Here is a 16,058-nt window from a genome sequence, read left to right on the forward strand (position 1 = left end):
TCTAAAGCAATTCCCCAGGACTGGTTGTTGCCTTTGTTATTGTTTTTTTTCCTGTGAGTACCCGGATGTATAGCAGAAATCTTGACTAGTTCGCGACCTCTGCTGCGCCATTCGTAAGCGCATTAGTCACTTTTATGGGTAGTAATAAGGTTGATTGATCAACAAAATGACATCGGCACTTCACGCCATGATATGAGTGTATTCCCTTTGTTTTAGTAAACCTAGACATATAAACACTCACTTTTGACATATCCACTGTGCAAGATAACAGTGATTAATCAATCAGCATATTTTCTGTTAATCCTTTGATGACTAGGAACGATCCGTTGATTTACAAAAAAAGTAAATCAACTGATCATTCACCTCTTGATAGGCTGCCACGTGTATATTACATAACACACATTTCACCTCACTTCAAACCTGGATATAGATTGAATAATTACCCCAGACACAATAAATGCCAAATGGGAACCTTTGTCAGGTAATCTAAGTGGTGCTACCACTAATTGTACCTGTAATAAATTAATTAACTGAGCATCATGTGAATGACGACAAATACACAAGGGTAGGGTTGTACCTGAAAACGTGGATGACAACAAAGGAGTAGTAATCGACGCAATCTGAAATCCGAAAATGCTTTCGCTGCATGGATACTTTTTTATTATTATTAAACTATAACCATCTGGGGTATTTCCAAATGACGATATCCGATGACCTCAGCCGTTCTTTTTGTCTGTTTGTTTATGCTGAAGAAATTAATTCACATGCACCCTTTGTCGAAATCTTTATAGATCACAGTTAACCAATCAGTGTTCAAAAATACGTAAAACAAATATTGCCTCCAGCCTCCAAGTTTATTTAGCTGTCCTTGCAGACGGTAGCCCAGTCTCTGGTCACGCTCAGTTGCATTGCATAATCATCCGGGAACTCACGAGTAAAAAACAATAACAAAGTCAACAACCAGTCCGGGGAATTGCGTTAGATCAGTGCCCCTTTAAGTGTGTGAGAAAATTGCTGTCCCAAATTTCTTTTATACAGAGTTATGGCCCTTCAACTTTGTGCATACTGCAGGAAATGGGGACAGGTTTTCTCAGAAACTACTAAGTTCCATGAATGAAAGTTTGCATGCGTATCAAAGAGATACTTGTCAAGACTGAGTTAAAAAATTGGTACCGTAAAAGATTTTTTGACAGAGTTATGTTCCTTGCTGCATGTTTTTAGATTTTGTGCACAGTTACAGACCTTGATCAACGTTATGTTTTTGTTTAGTGCATAGTATCTGCAATTGAGAAAGTAAAATCAGATTTTCTCAAATATACTTCATAATGCAATTGATAATGACTCTATGTATCTCATCTGTTGCATTGATTTTATTTATTTATTTAAAGGTGATACTTAAAATCTATTAAGGTCATTTCAGTTAAATACAAATTCACAGGTTCACAACAAGTTTGTTTACAGACAGTATTTAAATGGCAAGAGTCATGCTTACTTTAGATTGCTTGCATTGCAAAATATTAAGATATCATTTGGAAGAAGAACATAAAATCAGAAATGTCATTATCCTAGTACCAACAAGGATTTTTCACAAACAATTGATGAACCAAGAAATGTATAAATATTAATGAAAAATATATATATACTGATTTATTGGAGTTCTTTTTGGTTTCGAAGCTGTCTGAAAACATCAAATTAACTGAAATTGACTCCTGAGCCATTCAATGTTGAGGGATAGTAACCTTCGGTCATTGATGATTACAATGAATGCTAGCTGGTCACAACTAGAATTTACTCATCTTGGATAGGGATTATAGTTCCTACGGCTATCATCAAATGTCCGGCATTGGACATGGAGGCATGTAAAGTGTGAGACCGGACTTCATTAGGGGCTAATCAATGACAGTGGGAAGGAGTTTGTTTCCTACAGACCGAAATGTGTTTGAGACATGGGTCCTTGAATAGTAGCATTCAACTCTCCACAGTGCAATATACATCACATCTGTCATGTGAATTTCACTATGCTTAACAGTACTTGACTCCTGACCTTTATATAATGGGATGTTTAGTCTTGTGATATTTCTGTGCGACTCCAGTGAACATGGCATTGTTTGCAAACTGTATATTACCTGCTGATGTCTTGTTAAACATGTCTCATAGATTTCGCTTTATGACTGTCTGGAGTGGATCACGTCGCTTTGTGCAATTAATGTCAGGTGTTGCGATCAGTCAGTGTTAAACATTCATACAACTCTGAAATTGATGGTTGTTGTTTGTGTAGGAGAAGTCAGACAGTATGACAATGATGTAAATCCCACAGATACTTAGTGTTTGATGAGTATGCAGCTGTAAACCTGGCAGTGTCTGTCGTGTTATCTCCTAGGGCTGTTAATTATAACTTAACATTATTTTTACATGAGGATTTAAAATGTTAATAGTTACCCTTGTGACTATGATGGAACAGGTGGGACAATCTGTTATCTTTTTTTTCTCACTCTATTTGTTAATTAAGACATGGGAGACAAGATAAACAAAAGGATAGTCAGGGTTAATATGGTTGGTTATTTCCTGTATAAAATTGGAAATAGAAATTAAACTGTATCAAGATATGTAAAACTGCATATTTTACAAAAAACACAGAATTCTTACTTTGTAGCTCACCTGACTGAAAGTCAAGTAACATTATGTCTTGGCCTGTTTGTCCAACATCCATTGTCATTTGTGTGTCTTGCATAGTCTGTCATGCTTTGTTAACATGGCAGAATTAATTGAAAAAACGTTTTGTAGCCATTACTCAGCCTTTTTTACACAACAATGTAATGAAATGTGGTATGTGTTTAGCTAATTGTGGATTACCATGTTTGTTACATTGTTTGCAATATATTAAATGTTTACCTTTTTATGACCATAATCTTGCATTCTCTCAAAATGCACATTTTATGCTGTAAACCTTTTCTCTGAAATTGCCAGACAGAAGAAGTTGGACTTTGGCATGTAGGAATCTGTATGTACATCTGTATGTACATCATTCTTTCTTCAAATCATCAGATGTTAGTGTTTGTTTTTCGCCCTCAATATCTATTAAGAAAATATTTTTAAAGTAGTTAACTTTGTTGACTTTTTAAACTGTTGACTACATATAAAGGTGAGCTACGGTGCATTGACATGCCTTTTCACTTTTAAGATATTCAATGCTGGTACATCTATAAACTTAAAATAGCGCTGGTTTTGGTGCAGAACCAGTCCTAGTGTTCGCTTGTCACGCTGAAGACCCGGGTTCAATTCCTGACATGGGTACAATGGTGTCCCCCACCGTGATATTGCTGGAATATTGCTAAAAGCGGCGTAAAACCATACTCACTCACTCACTCACTCTTTTGTATAATGGCAGTGGACAAGATGTTACTGAAGAGAAATTTTGTAATAGGGCGGGTGGGTATAAGCATTAAAAAAGGTGGCAGTTTTTAGATTTTATCATCACTTGATGATGTGACTGATACAAGAATGACACATGCAAAATAAGAATGAAAATACTTTAAATCTATATATATTTATACTTTGAAGGATTAAAAAAAATACAACAATAAGAAGTTTTACATTTATACATGATTATGGATCAAATGTATATGTGTTTGGCCATATGGCAAACACCTGGAAACCTTCTCCAGCAGAAGTAAATCAATATCTATTTTAGCTGCTAACATATTCAACATCTAGCTCTATACAAAGGATTAACATTTACTGCCCCCTCAAAACTGATCTACCGAAAGAACTTAATTAAATTGTATTAAAAATATGAGGATGCATACATAAGCTCTTTTTTGTATTTTCAATTTGATCTACCCAAATTAATTGGTCAGAATGACATTTGTAAGCCATGAAATAAGATATGTTGACCAGAGTATGTCACAGATAATGAGGGCGGTCATGTTGAGATGTCATAATGAGAGATAATTTATGGATTTTAAAAATGCTCAGTTTTCATACTTTCTAATCATGAAAAGTAAGTTGAAATGAGAAATACCTTCATAAATGGCAACAGCAAGAGCGTCCACTGATGGTTATCTTTAAATGGACAAAACCAAATGAAATAGATACATGAAAAAGCCAGCATGAACATATTCATTTCTATGACTAGTACAAGCAATACTTTGTGAAACCTGGGAACTTGCTGAAAAGGTAACTTAAATAAATGCAGCGCTCGAATGGCTTTGTGGAACGAGGTAGTGGTCTCTTTAGTGTATGTTTTTATCCCATAAACATTCATGTGTGACTTATGAGTGAGTGTGAGTGAATGTTGTTTTATGCATCAGACAGCAATATCCACACTATATCACACCAGTCTGTAATTATTCAAATCTAGACCAGACAAACTAGTGGTTCATGATAGAAGCACCATTCCAAGCCACCAGGGTATGGTGAAACAGCCAGGTGACACATTGTTACCTCCTGACCATCATAAAGCAGGGTGTACTGTTTCACAATACACAGGGATGCGTGCAAGTTATCACCTGGATATATTAGTTTGTTTTTATCCTTTAGCAGCAACAAATGAGATGTGTTTATCCTTTAGCAGCAACAAATGAGATGTTTTTATCCTTTAGCAGCAACAAATGAGATGTTTTTATCCTTTAGCAGCAACAAATGAGATGTAATAGCAGACCAGTAACTGAAATCTTCAGCTGTCTTTATCAGATAAATGCTATTCATGTCATTGTGTAAAGGTTGTAAATTGCAGAAATTCTGTGTTTACATCATTAAGCAAAGTTGTTCTTATCCCCACACTGTGGAGACATGTAATGATATTAGAGAATACATTTTGTTTTTTGTCACCTGACATGTCTTAAAAAAAGGAAGCAGTCATATGTTTCTACCCCTATTTGCATGTTGGAGGTTATATTTGTTGTGTCTTCCACGTTCCCATTTCACAGATCACTCTTCAGTTTTTGTTAATGCTGCTACAAAGACTGACGATCAAAGTCTGAAAACATAGAGCATAGCCCTTCCATTGTTAAGAAGCCCAAGACCAAGCCGGCTTCCCTCCACCGTTCCCTTTGTAAAATTATCTACGGCTTCTACTTTACCCAACAGTGCTAAAACGAACCCCCCACATAATTGGGAACGCAACACCGAGCACATGGACTTGTACCTTTCTTTGCGCAGATACTCTTATGATTTTTTTATCTGGACTCTTGCTATGGGCATGGACTGCTGAGGTTTATCTGACCATTGTCGCCAGGATAACCCTCACTGTGTTACAACTTGGTGTTAGTCACCCACTGGCATTTTCTCATGAAACTTTAACCCCCTTGTCGATTTCTGCATATGTTGTTCTTCCCGGATCCGCAGCTGCTGTTTCACCTAAAACAACCCTTTGGTGGGTCAGTGTGTCAATGCATCGTTCAAGAATTCTGTACTATCCAGGGTCTCCCTCATAACCGTCCCTCTCTCATCTTTCTCCCAGACTACATCATCAACCATTACTTAGCTTTGATGGAGGAGGACACACTATCAGCTTCATTCTGCACAGCCGCTATTTCCCGCCTTTACAATGACCATGGCTTGTGTGCGAAAGGCCACACATTCGCCTTCTACAGTCGTACAGTATTCAGCCGAGATCCACCCGTATTGTATAATGTTTGGTTATTTCTACTGCATGCACATATTTGCTGCAAGCAATGTATAACTATACTCGCTCGCTCACTCACTCATTCATTTACCTGAACATCGCTTGGATTTGATTAACTATGTTTGAAGGCTTTTTAAAATCTATATAACCCTCCCTTACCTACCTCAAAGTTTCACCGAACTCAACGTTTTCCTTTCATCTGTTGCTCAAGAAGATTGCCTACTTATTAACGAACAAGACCAGCAGTTGTACCCCTTTCAAGATAGACATTATCAAGGGAATGCAGATCATTTGGGTTTGGCATCGCATTGACAGAAATTTCCCACTTCCGAATATTTTACATGCATCCAATTTATTTAGATGTATCAGATATCACAGAGATATCTTTGTTAGTGCACCAGTCCCATCACACCTTCTACAGGGAACTGGCTCCACATATACCATTATCTCTTCAGAACTCGGGACACTGTATTGCTCCACAGTTTTTCTCTGTTGGACTCAGGATGGAGATGTGTGGAGGTTTTTCACCAAAAAACACAGCTGTGTAGAGGGGGGTGCATATTGTACACAACAACATTTCTCCCCCCAACGCAAAGACATTACCGTGAGCATATAACACTGGAAGTACCAGGTCAACAAATCCGTGCTGAAGAACACAATTTAATCTTGTAATAACACTGTCTGGTTATAAAAAGTGTTCATTGTTTATCTGGACTTATGATTGTAATCTTTTTTATTATTTTATTCAAAATTTCATTCAATATTGCATACAATAATTTTGTCGAAATCATGTGTGAAGTGATCAGTAGATTGCATTGAGTATATCTTACAGCAACCACGGTCAGATTTCTGCTATTGATGCCATGAAACGAACTTTAATGGACAGAGAATGGATACATATCTCGTAAATGCCATACTTTGACTCTTTAAAAGTCATATTTGTTGTAGTTTGACTATTATATGTGATCAAAGTTCTTGCAATCATGATCTTGATCGCGGGAGCCTCAACAGGTCAAATTGTTCCCTACATACCCTTATGGTTATTATTATGTTAAATATACTTATTAAAAGCTGCAACTAAAATAACACGATATTGGAATATGTTATTCCTGATAAAATAAGTGTTTCAGATACAATTCTTCTGATCATTGCATCAAAATTCTTTAAAATAATATTATTGGGTAAGTTTTAACTGAATCACTGGTAGATTCCAAGAATATGTGTGTACAGCTGATTTTTTAATGTGAAATTTCAACATCTGCGAGTTGGATGAGCATGGTTAACCAACTGTATTGAACGAAATTTTGAATAACATGTAGATTACAAACAAAAGTCCAGATATACAATGAATACATTTCGTTTATATACCAGATGATGGAGAGGTTGTCCGACTGAATCATTAGATTGGAGTCGCGAAGAAGTGGCACCCAATGAGAAACTGCCAAGAAGACTACTTTGAACTCTTGGTTGTTGATGTCTTTGTAGTTTAATGCCACACTCAGCCATATTTCATCTATATGATGGTAGTCTGTATATATTCGAGCCTGGACAAGACAATCCAGTGATTGACATCATGAGTATCGATCCACACAAGTGGGATACGATGAAATGCATCAACCAAGTCAGCAAGCCTGACCACACGATTCCGTTAGATGCCTCTTACGACATGCATGAGCTACTGAAAACCTATTCTAACCCTGATCTTCACAGGTAGGTTGTTGATGTGAAATTTCAGGGGACCCCCGCCCTGCCACATGTACTGTATTGAGTATAGGGTATCGGGGATTCAGTATTTTGAAAAGAAGAAGATTTTTTGAATGTTATGTGCCCCAAAAAATTACACCTTACCCCTTCAGCAATTCAGGTAAATCAATGGGTGATGACGAACTTGGTCAGTACAATGAAGGTTCTATCATTTACCTCTAAGGGTCGACCTTCTTCTTCAACCTCACTCTCAGTTGCTTCATCTGTTGCTCAACACCCTCAATCTGTTCATTTGGTGCATTTACAGAAATCACTTGTTGCATAGGGTAGCCAAATCCATCTCAGTCTGAAGCTCGCCTATCGTCCACCAAGTCATTATGCGACAAAGTCATGAGACCCACTGTCACACACATGGCATTCCTAAACCCACTACTGCTTCTCCACAACAGAATATACTGTCCACTTCTCCACTGCTGAATATCTTCACCATCTCTGGTTGTCCCATAAGCTTAAGGGTTCTACCTTAGCTACGTATTTGGCTGCGATTAATTCTGTCGTCTTGACTACAACAGGCACAAAGGTCTCCTTGGTGGCTGAACTACAATTTTTGTTTCAGTCATACAGTTTGGCAGACCAGTCTTCTTGATTTTGTCCCCTGACATGGGACCTTAACGTCATACTTTGTCATCTCACTTTAGCTGATTACGAAGCACTTGCTGAGAGAGGTTCGGCAAATAACATTTAAAACAGTCTTTCTTTTGGCTCTCGCGAAGGGTGCTTGAGTGAGCAAGATTCATGCATTAGATTCATGCATTCATGCATTGGATTCATTCGGTCATTCCCTTCCCTCTGCTGGTCATCCTGCTCAGGTCACCTCCAATCCTCGCAGATCATGGATACGACATGTTTTTCTCTAGTTACACTAAACCTTGAACTTGTTTTCCTTGAGTTTATTCTAATTTTTCAGTTGGAGAATGTTGTTCACTCATCTGTAGAGACTTCATCACAAAGTCGCCATGTGGCACAGAGGGTTACCAGTGTCCCAATCCTCTATTCCACTCATCTCTGCTTTGGGCATTTGTTGTTGGGTATTGGATCGTCTATCATTTTGTGGATGCAGTCGATTGATCCTCTTCCTGTTCGAACCTATCGATCCAACCCCTGCATGGATTTGAGGGTTCGTTGAAGCATTAAAAGAGATGCCAAGCGGGGTTACGTCTTGTTCTCCATGGGAGATAAGACCCCAGTCTTGTAGAATTGATTGGCTGGATCTCATTCCAAATCAGCTGTAAGTCATGCATTGTATTGTTTGGCTTTACGATTACGCTATCCTACAATGAACATGTAACATATATGGTACACGACTTTATGTTTTTCCTCTGTTCATGTCTCAGGGTCACAACACTCTTTGGGAGAGTTTCATCTCTAGCCACGAGCTTAGTGTTATGACACAAGTCAGTGTTACTTAATATGGTTTTGTATTAATGATTTTCTCCAGCTTCCTCTTGTATGTCCTACTGTTTTTGCCTTTATAGAATTGTGCCCCACTTTCCAACCGTGGGATATATGCATAGTGTGAGATAGGATAAGTTTCAAAATTTGTAAACTTTTTTATATTTATAATACTTATCCTATCTCACATGCTATATGCCCACCCATCCATCCCTGCTTGTAATTCCTCTTGCCGATTAAGCACCAGAAAGAGAATGAGTAGGATGGGGAAAACCATGTGTTCAGCACGTGTAACGTAAACTGGCATGTTCATATTGAGAAATAATTAAATTATGCTGGTCCAGTCATCTAAGTTGCAAGAATTTGCTCTGCATAGTTGCCTCCCTTTGGCCAGGATCTCAAGATTTAAGATTCCCCATCCTCATGACTCTCTGTGATATGTCATGATGTCATGATGATTCCTTTCATAGTAAAATCAATTGGGTTTGGATTTTGCTGGTGTCCGCATCTCATTGAACCTCACAAATTTGTGGCAATATGAAATTGGCCTTTTTTTCAGGAAATTGAGATTATGTAATTCTAAATCCAATAGCACTGACATTTACTGGAAATGTTTAGGAAAGGTTACCAAATGTCAGTACAAATGGTGCTCAGACTGAAATTCTTGGCAAGGAGAAACATCTTTTATATCTTCCCATCTTTTCAAACAAGTGTCTGTGAGATAGTTGGACATTTATTGGATTTGGCGGTAATTCTTTAGCGGCAAAATCATGTATTTGGTAAATCTTTAGAAACAGTCTTTTATCCCTTTCTGGGAAAGAAAATGGTTCTTCAGTTTCACTGAAGTGCTCTGAAAGCACTGCAGATTTGGTAAATGTTCTGTCGCTGATTATCAGATGGTGAAGGAAGTCTAGCGAGATTGTTGTTGGATTGATCCAACATTTCTCCCATCCATGCAGGTCCAGAGGGACATATGATAGTGGATGATGATGCCATCAGTGAATATCATAATTGAAAACTAAATTAAGAAGAGGGCGGTTTATGTTCCCTGCTTGTTCTTGAGGGCTTTTAAATGGTTTCCATTGTGTTGTGATCTCATCAGTAAAGAGAGGAGACAGACAGCGACATGGGCACTACATTGTGTAACAAAGCACTTCAAGATTTTTATTCTAAATTCATGAATACACTTTGGTATGATACGATAATTATTTGGAGACACATTTATCCTATTCTTTGAGATTTGTGATACTCTTAAAGAACATGATAACTTAATGTTTTACATTATTGCCAATTTCATTTGGTTACCCTCTTGTGATTACAGGGCTGAATAGGTCCCTGGTGCCTCATGCTTGTTGAATTTGAGGATGTAATGATTAGGATCCGATAGTCACAATGGCTGATCAGTATAATTAATGTTTTGATGTATCACCACAGGGAGGACTTAATCTCAGTTGGCCCTGGCTGCTTTTGTGTGCTCATACTATTGACCACTAGTTTACCATGTCCAGAACTTGCCTTCATAAGCTTCAATACTGCTGATCACAACACAAGTAAATCAATCATAACTAATATTTTCAATGTTGGGGGGAATACATTATCAGAATGAAAGTTTGCAATTGATATTAGGATGGGCATTAAGTTTTCTAGGAAAACTAAACCTTCAGACTAATTTGTTATCAGCTTACATGTATCATTTTTATTTGTAAAGGAAAATATGTATAGGATTATTATAACCTTTAAGGTGGGGTGAGGTGAAATGGGGTTTAACGTCGCTTCCAAGATTATTGGCACTTATATAGAGATGTGCATGTACGTGTGTGTGTTTGTGTGGCTGCTTGTTCTAGTCCAGACTGATGCCGATTTATAGTGCTAGCACACTGAGATACCATGTCACAGTTTAACATGAATACCCCACTCAGACACAGTATACTGACTCCGAGCTGACCAGTCCTTGTTTTAGCCCCTTAATGCCGAGCGCCAGACAGGGTAACAACAAGTACCATCTGTTAACGTTGGTTGGTTGGTTTGTTGTTTAATGCCGCACTCAGCAATATTTCAGCTATATGACGGCGGTCTGTAAATAATCGAGTTTGGACCAGACACAATTGTTAATGTCTTTTGGTATGACGCGGTCAGGGATCAAACCCCGGACCTTCCGCTCTCCGGGCGGATGCTCTACCACTAGACCACGGAGGCGGTCCTATAACCTTTAAGACCTTATACACATACATGGACTGGAATCGGGTGGTGACGATCATCAGCTGTTATGCCTCAAACAACAATCTGACAAGACAAGCAGTCAGTCTCATTAAAATCAGATCTTAGTTTTCGCTACAGCTAAACAAAGATCTGAGGACATCCCATTATGGGTCACGTCAGAATGACCTTTTATCCAACCAATCAGAGCATCGCTTACCAGATCATGAAAGTGACTGTCTAAATGTGTTTTCTAATCATGCAACCACGAAATATTTAACACGGGGTATTCCGAAGAACAGTTACGGGTTTTATGATAATATCCATACAATCTAGGCCATCTATAAGCCATTCCAGAATGTTCTTCTTATCAGTTTTAATTTTTTTTAATTGAGAATACGTCAAAATATGTTACAAACTGTAGTTGCCAGTTTGAAACTAGTGTCTTAAAGCTCGAGAAAGCTGCCTTCTGATTAGCTAATGTCGATTTCTTGTCAGTCATTTCATTGGTCGGTCAAAATTCGTGAAAGGTCGTTCTGACATGACCCTTAAACTGGCGACTACGGTTCGTTCGAAACATTTTGACGTGTTTTGATCTGATTTTTATGAGATTGGACAAGCAGTACAAATATATGTAGCTGCATTCTACTGGAAAACTAAAAGTGTCCTTTAAAACCTTGCAAAGGCCTTGAACATGGTCAATGTATTTTGAAATGAACCTTGAAATTCTTGAACAGATTGTTGCATCTACAGAACTGCTTGATTTGCTTCGTGATGAAGTACTAGTCACCTGTCACTGATTCAGTCAACAGTGCTTTATCTAACTAACAACTCACTTCTGATTTGCAATAAAAGCACCATCCCCGACCTTGTTTTGTACCTGATAGCAAATAACACCAACCATACACAACAGTTATATTGTACTTTTTCTGACTTTGATGTTTTGCCATTATTCAAAATAGCCCATTATCATTTGCAGTTCGTGATGAGGAATGCATGATTAAACCCAAGCAATCCATATTCACCACGAAGTGGAAGAACTCTTTCCAAGAAATTGGACACTGGCGCTTGTGCATGTAACTTCTCAGGCAGCAAGAATTTTAGCATATAATATTGTCACATGAAATTCCCCCACATTTGTGTGGATCGTTTCCGTGAAAGTTATTGGTTTAAATAAAACTGCACATCCTGTAGGCACCAGACTCCTTCGTGATGCAATGTGATTATTTATGCCTCTTGACATGGTGAGTGCTTACTGCAATAGAGGTCCATCCTAGCGATTCTTCAATTTTATGATTCCCTGGGCAAAGCACCTCACATCAAATGTTTTGTGCTGCAGCATTTGTGGTTTTGCCGTTTAACCTTTGTCTATGTCAATAATTCACTGCACTTGCAGATGAGATTACAGGGCCATGGTATTGTCAATTACGATATTGACAACGTATATGACTCGACAATGCATTAGTTACTGGTCTCTCCTGTATGGTCTTTCCCATTATCATGACATTTCGCAGTGACAGTTTCCCAGTCCTAGTAGCACATTGAACAATTACTCATCAAATTATTCAGCTCTGTCTCAAAATCTTAAAGTTCATGAATAACATATGCAAAACATACATTGCCTTGTAAATTGGAAATCATGCAGTTTGGATTTGTATTTATTCATAGACCATTCCAAACTGTCTTTCTTCCACAATGTATGCCATGGTAATATGTAAGAAGCAAAGAAGCTTGTATTGTATGTTATTGTTCCTTTCATATAATTTGATATTCATTAACATTTCAAGGTCGTCAATTTCATGTTGTGTATTTCTGATTTGTTTTCGGTCTGTTTGATATTAATTGTTTAAATACAGACATTGAGCATTTCCAGTTTATTGATCATGAAATGAACATTTCTAAAGAACAGCTGCTAGCAACAGGCAACATGCGCTACGTGTGTTCACATACATCATGTCAACACTATAATACATAGACTGTCGGAAATATTGTCAATAGCAACTCCCCTAGGGATGGATTTCACACTGGGATGGCACCATGGCAGATCGTATTGAAATATTATAACCTTTTTTTTAATTTGATGATTCTGTTGTTGGCATGGGCATAATTATGGGATGTAGAAATGGACAGGGCATGCAATTTTTCAGAGAAGCAGATAGTTTATTATGAATGCTCCAACATTTTGTGTGAGTTATTAGCTGGTTTTAGTAGTGAAGCACTTGTGACTAAGAATTGAGATTTATTTTATGTAGGAATCAGATCCATAGTGGGTCTCTAATTGAATGGTATCACCATGGTTCTGGAGGGGAGTCAAAGTCATAAAACACTGAGTGAGTGAGTGAGTGAGGATGTAGGCAGCTTTTAGGGATATTCCCGCTGCCTTCATCAGTATCATGGTTTGGGACTCCAGAAATTGGCTTCACACATTGTTCCTATATGGAGAATTAAAAACAGGTCTTCAGCACGACAAGAAAACTGTTTTACTACAACGACCCAAACAGGAAGCTGCTGAGAGAAGGACAATCGTAAAACTTTCAAGATTATGACAAAATGAATCTTTTGGACCTCTTATAGATTTACTGTTTACAATATCTTAAATTGTGTGACAGGAATTTGTAGCTGTACTTTAAGTGTCAATATTCACAACCCATGTATCATATGAGGCTTGATGTATAAGGCGACTATGCGAATAGATGGTCGGACTTGGTGACTAGATTGATGCATGTCATCGTATCCCAATTGTGTAGATCGATGCTCATCATGTCAATCATGTCAATTATTTACAGACTGCCATCATACAGCTGGAATATTGCTGAGTGCAGCGTTAAAAAAACAAACCCAAAACAAGTATGATGGGAATTGAACTTGGATGTTCAACATGACAAGCAACACCACATGAACTCGACCACTCAACCACCCCTGTGAACAATAAGACAATTCTCACCAGGGTATTGGTTATCACAATATCACATGCTTTAATAGTTTTGAGACCGCCTCCGTGGTCTAGTGGTAGAGCGTCCGCCCGGAGAGCGGAAGGTCCGGGGTTTCGATCCCCAGCTGTGTCATACCAAAAGACGTTAAAAGATGGTACTTGTTGTTACCCTTTCTGGCGCTCAGCATTAAGGGTCTAAAACAAGGACTGGTCCGCTCGGAGTAGACTGTGTCTGAATGGGGTATTCATGTTAAACGGCGACATGGTATCTCAGTGAACTAGTACGAGCACCTACACACTCACGTGTATGCATATCGCTATATAAGTGCAATAATCTTGGACACAACATTAAACCCAATTTCACCTCACTAATAGTTTTGAAAATAGATATATGTGTATTATATACTCACCGACAAAAGAAATGCAAATACCATACATGTTGGTTAATATATGAAGAATTTCTCATTCAAGAGATTTTAGATTGGTTTGATGCACCAACTAACATACTGTTATGGTATGTGAACTGACACTCATGACTGCATCACATGTGACGTCATAGATACATGACTCAAAATGCATCATTTGTCTCGTGCAGGATTAGCATGTAAAGTTTGGAAGTTACTTGCAGCATACTGTAATAAGAATAAAGACACTTTGTGGTAACACTTAACTGACTGTTAGTTTTGTCATTAAGTGGTAAACATTGGCAACATCTTTTCTTGAAGTATATACTTCTCTATATGTTTCTATGGTTTGCGTTTCTTTTGATGGTGATTATATATGCATCATTAAGTACCTGTAATTGATATGTATTTATGTGTTCATATACAACAGATGGAAACATATTTACAGGTTGGTGTATAATGTTTGTATTTTTCTCTACTGCAGTCATTTCCAGATGCCATGAAATATACATGTTATTGACAAGCCAAGTTCATTTCAATACTATTCATCATGACAAACTGAATTCTGTCAACTGTCAGCCCAACATAATTCAATAATTTCATTGATGAGTTCTTGGCATAAGTGATTGCTCTCACAGGGTATATATTTTTAAGCGACTAATTGCTCAATCAAGGAAAATGTATGTCCAGTAATGATGCTGAACTTTGTGAGTGGCTTTTATTTCATTGATGACAATGTTTAAAAGTCGAACATAGTTGTGGATGCATATTTCCTACATAACCCAATATGGTGATTAGCATATATGTCAATAGTGCTGTTGATATAGTGACGATATTAGAATGTTATGCTCTTGCCCTTGTAACACGATCAATGTCAAGAAGCCATTTAAAACCACAACAACAAAAAGTCAAAAGTTTGGTTCAGAGTTGAAGATTTCATTATGTTTCATCATATGAGGTCTTTATATGGTGAAACATTTGAGTTCTTTTTGTAATTACAAATTTTGTTGAATCTTCATCCCAAGTACTTCAACAAAATGTGGAAAGTCTCAACAAAATGAAGTTGGAGGTGTTCAAGTATGTTTTTGAAATTTACAGTTGTCCTATATAACTGGATTTGCAAAAACTCAGTTAACTAGGGTATTATCATTGTTTGATTTATCCTGATTTACCTTGATTTAAACCTGGTTTATCCTGGTTTACCTATAAATGATATGTATGAATAAGCAGAATTCATTAATTTCATGACTCACACAAACAAAGAAGTAATTCAACTCAAATCCACCCACTGGATCTATGACAAAGCATAACAGAGTTCCACCCAGTTTTGTTAAAAAACATGAAAACCATGTTGCTAAATTATTCCTACATCCTCTCATGTCCTTACTTGGCTTTGATGAGAGGCAAGGAAGAAAGCAAAGACAAATTATTGGTAAACTGTTGCTGTTGAAAATTCATACTTTCAAACGTCTGTTTCCACAGTATTGTTTTTCATAGAAACCAAACACAAACCCAGGGCATGTTCCAGTGATGAATTGCAGGCATCAACTTTGCCCTTACAGGGATGACTGTGTTTCCATTAACCCAATATTTACAGGATATCACTTGTTATGGGAAATGACCCTTCACTGATAAACCGCACATAAGTTTATGGCTTAATATATAGAGGTATTTGTTACATATTCTGCACAGAAGTATATGGCAATAAGGTTGATCAAGACATGCTGTGAAGAGCCCCTCCCCA

At 37.6% G+C, this 16,058-nt stretch overlaps 1 protein-coding gene across 2 annotated transcripts in view; it reads left to right on the forward strand.

Moving 5' to 3' along the window:
- The window catches only part of LOC139463782 (dual specificity calcium/calmodulin-dependent 3',5'-cyclic nucleotide phosphodiesterase 1A-like), a 497,801-nt gene that overhangs the window by 180,400 nt on the left and 301,343 nt on the right, over positions 1 to 16,058 (forward strand). The window lies entirely within an intron of this gene.

This window comes from Haliotis cracherodii, unplaced genomic scaffold, assembly GCF_022045235.1.
Source record: "Haliotis cracherodii isolate W230 unplaced genomic scaffold, xgHalCrac1.p SCAF_16, whole genome shotgun sequence".
NCBI lineage: Eukaryota > Metazoa > Mollusca > Gastropoda > Lepetellida > Haliotidae > Haliotis > Haliotis cracherodii.